This window comes from Pinus tabuliformis, chromosome 2_1 (assembly GCF_031772625.1).
Source record: "Pinus tabuliformis cultivar Carrire ecotype Pingquan chromosome 2_1, CPIR1, whole genome shotgun sequence".
Taxonomy (NCBI): Eukaryota; Viridiplantae; Streptophyta; class Pinopsida; order Pinales; family Pinaceae; genus Pinus; species Pinus tabuliformis.
In genome coordinates this window covers 787,585,603-787,592,952 of record NC_142299.1, presented here as the reverse complement: position 1 = coordinate 787,592,952, position 7,350 = coordinate 787,585,603, and positions in this window count along the sequence as shown.

Here is a 7,350-nt window from a genome sequence, read left to right as displayed (position 1 = left end):
AAACTCTATGAAAACAAAAAAACAAAAAACGCCTTTCTACATGCCTTGAAACTTAATCCAGCGATAAGTTTTTCTAGATGTGCATGGCCTTAATTTTCTAGATGTTCGCTTTTAACACGGTGGAGAATTTATGTTAGTTAAACTTATTTAGTGTCGTTGCTCTTGGCATAATACTCTAATATACTCCAAAACAATATTTTCAATCTATTTATTTTTTAATAGGTTACTTAATCTTTTCCACATATTTACTTACTTAAAATGTTAAGTAAACAACTTAAATTTCATTTAAATTAATAAATTATTGGGCAGTTATAAATTTTATAGTAAATTTAAAATTGCAGAGTCAATATATCAAAATTTTAATTTAAATCGTTTTCAAACTAACATATCAATTATTTATACTATAAAATAAAAATATTCTAAAAAACATTAAATATTTATTTTAACATTATAAAAAACATTTTAATATTTATCTTAACATAATATAATAAAATAATTATATAATAAAATTAATCAAGTATTTAGAATCAAAAGAAAATGGATTTGAATGAATCCAAGTAGATGGAAGTATGGATGAAGTGAAAAAAATATATATGGATGAAGCACAAACCTTCATCCTAAAAATTTATTGTACAATTTATCTATATGTAATTGAGTGTAGTGTAATAATATACACTAGCAGAAAATGATAAATTAGTGATTATGCAACTAAAAAAGTTAGTCACCACAACCTTTCCAAGTGAAATACTACAAAAAATGAGCAATCTTAAGTGACCCAACTAAAAACGACTAACATAATCACTAATTTAGTCTCAAGTTAAATTATATGACTAGCTAATACGAAATACAACTAAAAATGACTAACATGAATGACTAATTTAATCTATGAACAAAAATAAGACCACCTAACAAGTACTACAATAATATGAGTTAGTTGTTTATGTTAGTCATTTTAATTGTGTCAAGCAATTTAAACATACAAGTGATAGAGGATTGAAATATTGTTAAAGATTGACTTAACGGTTATCATTCCTTAAAAACGTTTTTAACCTCACATGGTGTATAGCTGAGCCAGCTTTGCAATATTTATCTCTAATAATTTGTAATTTTAAAAATAAATATTTGTAATAAAAAAAAACATTGTTTTACATATTTTTTTAAAAATCTATTCATTGGATCTAATTGGATCTACTTCCAATTTGATATTAATTTGAAGAACAATTTTAACTTTTACGACTATAATATCAAATAGAAACTACTTTAATTCAATATTAACCAACCTAGATCCATCTTAACCCCAGATCTATCAAGCACTGAGAGGGATCCAATCTCTCGAGGTGCAAACTTATTTTTTTAGTGCAAAACTTGAGGAAAGTTTTTCACTTCAAGATATTGGATCCCTCTCCACACTTGATAGATTTGGGTTTAAGATGGATCTAGATTGGTTATATAATATCTATATTTGTATTTGTGTCTCTTTTATATTCCCTCTCTCTATCTCACCACCAAAGCATGACACACTCTTCCTCTCCCTCTCTTCCCTCTCTCTCTCTTCCCATTCTCTCCCTCTCTATCGCTCTCCTTTTCTCTATTGCCTCCGCTATCCTCTCTGCCTCACTCTCTCTCCATGAATTCCTTGTCACACCTTCTCTCTCTCTCTCCACCTATCTCCCTCTATGTTTTTCTTTTTTCCACCCTCTCCTACCCCCTTCAATTCCATATCTCTCTCCTCATCTCTCTCTTCCTTCCTCTCTCTCCCTTCTCTCCCACCTCCCTCTATCTATCCCCACCTAATCACTCTCCCTCTATCTCTCTCTTTTGTCCAACTCTATCATTATCTCCCTCCCCCTCTCCTTCTCTCTCTCCCCTCCATCTCTCTTCCTTCCCCTTCTCTCCATATCTCTCTCCTCTCCTCTTCTCTCTCTTCCCTCCTCTCCATCTCTCCCTCGCTCTCTCTTCCCTCTCTCTCCCCCTCCAACTCCATCTCCCTCTGTCTCTCTCTCTCTCTCTCACACACACACACCTCACTCTCTCTCTCGCCCCATCTCTCTCTCTCTCTCTCTCTGCCCTCCAACTTTTTCACTATCTCCATCCCACTCTCCCCCATCTCTCTCTCTCTCTCCACCCTCCAACTTTTTCACTATCTCCCTCCCTCTCTCTCCCATCTCTCTCTCTCTCTTTGCGCTCCAAAATTTTCACTATCTCTGACCCTCTCTCCTCCTCCCCCCAACCCCCAACTCTCTCTTAAATTTGATCACATTGTATTGTGTTTAAGAAATTATCTAAATTAAGAAAACTTAATTTGTTGTAAAATATTAAACCTATATTTTAGACCAATCATGTCAAAGAAAATAACATAATGAAAAACTAAAAAGAAAACATGCACTATATTTATTCTATTATTGCTAGTCACTTTGCTTCCTCTCATCCCTTGGATCTTTAGCTAAGATGGATATATGCTGGTTATTTATATATATTTAGCTAAGATGGATCTATATGGTTCTTTAACCAACATAGATCCATCTTAGCTTAATTTTATTAAAACCTTAATTTAATTTTTATGTGAATATTTTTAGTGGTCACGGGGATAGAGGGTTTAGATATATCTCAAATTGTAACATTTTCCCTTTTAGATTCAATTTAAAAAATGTTATAAAATTAAATGAATATACAATATTTTTACTATGAAATAAGTTATGGTTTTATGGCATGTGGTATTGATAAGCCATGGTATTGTGACAAAACATATTTACAAGTTAATATCCATGGTAAAGTGAGGGTGAATAACCATGGTTAACAATCTTGTCATATTGTTATAAAATATTTTGACTGTAAAAAAAGTTATGATTTTTGGGCATGTGGCATTGATAAGTGATGGCATTGTAACAAAGCTTATTCACGAGCTCATAATACCAATGGCAAAGTGGGGGTGAATAGGCATGGTTAAGAATCTTGTCATAGTGTTATAAAATATTTTGATTGTGAAATAATTTATGTTTTTTGAACATGTGGTATTGATAATCCATGGTATTGACCTACGGTATTGTAACAAAGCCTATTTTTTACAAGTTAATAATCTCTATTGTAATGTGGGGGTGAATATCCATGATTAAGAATCTTGTCATATTGTTATAAAATATTTTTGTTGTGAAATAAGTTATGGTTTTTGGGTTTGTGGTATTGATAAGCCATGGTATTGTAACAAAGCCTATTCACAAGTTAATAACAAATCAAAATATAACAAACTGAATTTTATTATTTTCATTAATTTAGATTTTTATTATTAATTGAACCAATATTTAAATGTTTACACTTAGGTGGAAACAGTGAACCATCTTTATTTCTTGACCTTAGGTGGAAACAGTGAACCATCTTTATTCCTTGACCTCTGACTTTTCAATAGTAGATATATGTAAAAACCTCCCCCACATAACTCTTTTTTCACATAATTTATAACCACGCACGCACCCACCTCACACTCCTCCAAAGAACTTGTGCGCTATCATTTTCACGATGTTTCTTTATCCTTTCGCTTACCATTTTCATGGTGTTTCTTGATCTTACGATTATCGGGTTGTCTTTTTGAATGTCTAATTTGATAGATGATATATATATAGAAATCTTTTTGATAAATATAATAACAAGACTAATCTCCAATGTCTGCGTCTAAGCTGAGGTGCGACGCATTCAATGGAGGTGGTATTCTATAACATCTAGAGTAGTATAACGCGCGACCGTGTCGGATCTTGTCATTTCTCTGTCGTTTCCATGTGAATGGTTAGCAGTATTTTAATTAGATTGTTTTTTTTGTTATTTTGGTAATATTTTAATAAATTGTGGTGGGGATTTTTGTAAGTTTAATTTATAATGGTCAAACTTCAAGATTTTAAATACTAAAAGTTTTTAATGGTCTCTTGGTTCCGCCCTGGAGGCTGTGCATGGCCTGCGAGACACAAGAAAGGCACCGCAATTCCTAGCCCCAAAGGATGGCCCATAATTGGAAGCCTCATCCTCATGGACATGAGCGTCAGCCTGGCTCACCGAAAGCTTGAGTATCTACCTCGTCTCCATGGCGCCAAGAAACCCATGGCGTTTAGATTGGGCTCAATGCCAGCAGTGATTACATCGGATCCTGACGTGGCTAGAGACTTGCTCGGCTCCCCTCACTTTGCAGACCGACCCCTCAAACAATGGCAACTCTTAAAAACAAGTCACTAAGCCAATAATTGGCTTAGTGAATAGCAAGATCAACATACATGTCCATCCATCACCATGGTTTCTCCAGCAGGGTTCACGGCTCGACTCCGGCAAGAGCTAAGCAGCCTATGGAGGCCCCTTCACCATGCATGCCCATGGGCTTCCATGTGCACATTTGCCAACATCCGTGCATTTCTCCGCCCTGGTCGATAAGACAGTTCAAAATTCAAATGTTATCTCCGCCTTGGTTGATAAGACAGTCTACCATAATCATTCAATGCAGCCTGGGTACAGAAAAAATTCAAAATTCAAATGTTATCTCCGCGGGTGCCCGCGAAATTTCTAAAATGAGATGAAATGAATCCATGGCAGAAATTTGGAAAATCCACAGGGATCTCTCCTAGTATCATCCTCTTCCAGAGAAGTCGAAATATATCGTAAATCAGGTATGGAGCAAACTACGAGACAGGCGATCGATTGAAAATGGGGCATTTCTAGACATGTCCCTGGGTACTCCTTCGTAGGAGTGAGGATTCTCCTCCAGGTATTTATTGAACCTCGACAATCCAGAGCTGGTTGTGAAGGCATTTTATTAAGAGCATAAGGATGTTATCCTTATTCTCGTCGTGTGTGAGAGCTTCACCTCATTCGTCACCATTAGAGAGCAGGAAAGATAAAGCTATCTCCGGAGAAGCGTTTCCCTCTTTTTAATGCAATTTTCCTCATGAATGATGGCATCAAGTTGTTCCCAAATGGCATTAGCTCCTTGTTTGACCCCACTAAATCTTGTACCAGGTAGATCTATGGGAATCTGTAGCATAAATACAGCGCATCACTCAAGCACAAGGCATCGTGGAACTCACAACTTATTTCATCTCACAGATCTTTGACTTTCGTGCTCTTCAAGCAATGGTTTGTTATGAAAGACATTTGAACAAAGTCTGTATCGCAGTTTGACAAATAGTTGCCCTTAGGTTTTGTGGAAGAAAGTAATGGTTTCCTTGAATATTTTCTGTTCCAGCCAGACCTTGAGCCTGCTAATGGCAATTACGAAGATGACAACAATTGATCTAAAATGGATGGAAATCGCCCTTCCACTGAGGGTATGCCTCGGAAGACGACAACCTTTAGAGAAAACATTGCTCACTATCGCAGAGGAGCGGATTCTCAGCAATGGCGAGCTCACCGATGGCCTTTTACTCTCTACTTTCCTACGTTCTGTGGGTTCAAAGTGGAGTGCCATGATGGAATATTTGCGTCGAGGGAGTCTAAACTTTTTTAACGATATGTCTGCCACCATAATCCTATTAAAATTTTACTTTACGATATCTGAGATGTTTACAGCATTTGAAATCACGGTATTACTTTACAGGTATCAGTCATTTGAAAGGGCCAAACCGTGGTTTGGATAGGAAATTGTATAATATCACGTCAAGTACACAGAAAATGGGAGTTGAATTTCAGCTTTCATATACTCTGCCAGGGAATATCTCTGTACATAATTTTGTAACAGAATTTGGTTTGAATACTTAATTTTAGTTTGTATCCAAATTTGGTTTATATATTCAATTTCACTGAAGTTTACCTAATTTTATTCAAATTTCGATGGGATAAAGTTTGAAGTGTGTAAAGTTTACGTGCACGCACTTTTATGATAATTTGTTTTCATCATTTCATTGAAATTTCAATGTTGGAGGGTTTAAACTTAGAAAATAACTTAATAAATCTTTCCCTCTTGAAATGCTTATTTGAAAGACGATTTAATATTCCTTTTATATTTATGAGATTACTTTTATCTTTATTCCTGAAGCAACCTTTTTAATAGTAATATAATTTTTTAGTGAAGAATATTTTAAATGAAACTACCATAGCTTAAACATTTAGATTACAATTTTCAAACTTTTTATAATAAATAAAAAGTATATTAATAAAATTTTAAATCTCTATTAATATGACAGTCATAAAAATTAAATTCATGTTAATAGATTATATAAATGGAAAAAATGAAATTTTATGTCACATATAATTTAATTTAAGAAATTTAGATAAAATATCTATAGATAATCATGCACAATCTTTTGAAAAAGAGGTATTCTACACAAGTAAAATAGAGAAACTTTAGACAAGTATACATAAATCTTCACAATAAATAATATAAATTATAGACTGCAAATTAAGTTGTTAGAAGTGTCATAGGACTCATGATATTAAGAATATATCATGATAAAGATAAGAGTTAAGATGTTAACTATATATCATAATAAAGTTGTTTAAATTTTTATTTTTATTTTGGTTATACTGTGATATTTTGATATTTTGTTTTTCAATTTTTTTTTTATATATATAAATACAATTAATGTTTAAATATTTTAAAATATTTGAATTTTATGAATTACACAATGCAAACTTATAATTTTAAAAAGATTTCACAATGTTTCAAATAAAATTGATTGGAATTAATTTACTTATGACATATTTAATTATATTATTTTTTCGGGAATAAGTTTGTAAGTATTATAAAATCTTATATTAGTTTTTGGGTTCTTATTTAATAAAGAGTTTCTATTTTTTTAAGTGAATATATTATTTTTAATATTTTTTTCTTAAAAAAAGAAAATATATTATTTTTATTGGAGTTTTTAATTTTTAGTTTCCTATTATAATTTTTATTTGCAAACAATAGTGCATATTACTAATCAACATAGTCTCACACCAAGTATTAAGTTATTAAAGTAAAGGTAAGGAGGGTTTTATCACTTTTGGTTCAAGTGATATTAGTGGTTCTACATGAAGCATAAGGACAATATTGCAACATTTATTGTAATTCCCATACATTTCATTATCAATGATGATGAAATACAAGACAAGGGGATGAAGCTTGGAGTATGAAGCATTGTCCTTGAGTAGATCGAACAATGTTAGATAATTCTAGAGGTTGGCCTTAGTTTGGTGATCCTAGGTTTGTTAAGGACCTCTTTTCTAATTGTTAGAAAACCCTTCATTAGCATGAAGCAATATATTTTTGAGATGGTTTAGGGGAATTAAAGAAGGGGTTGACACCTAGAGGAAGACTTTATGCAAATCAACAACCTTCCTCACACAAGAGAAAGACAAGGCATGTGAAATTTCCATGACCACTATGCACCCATTCGA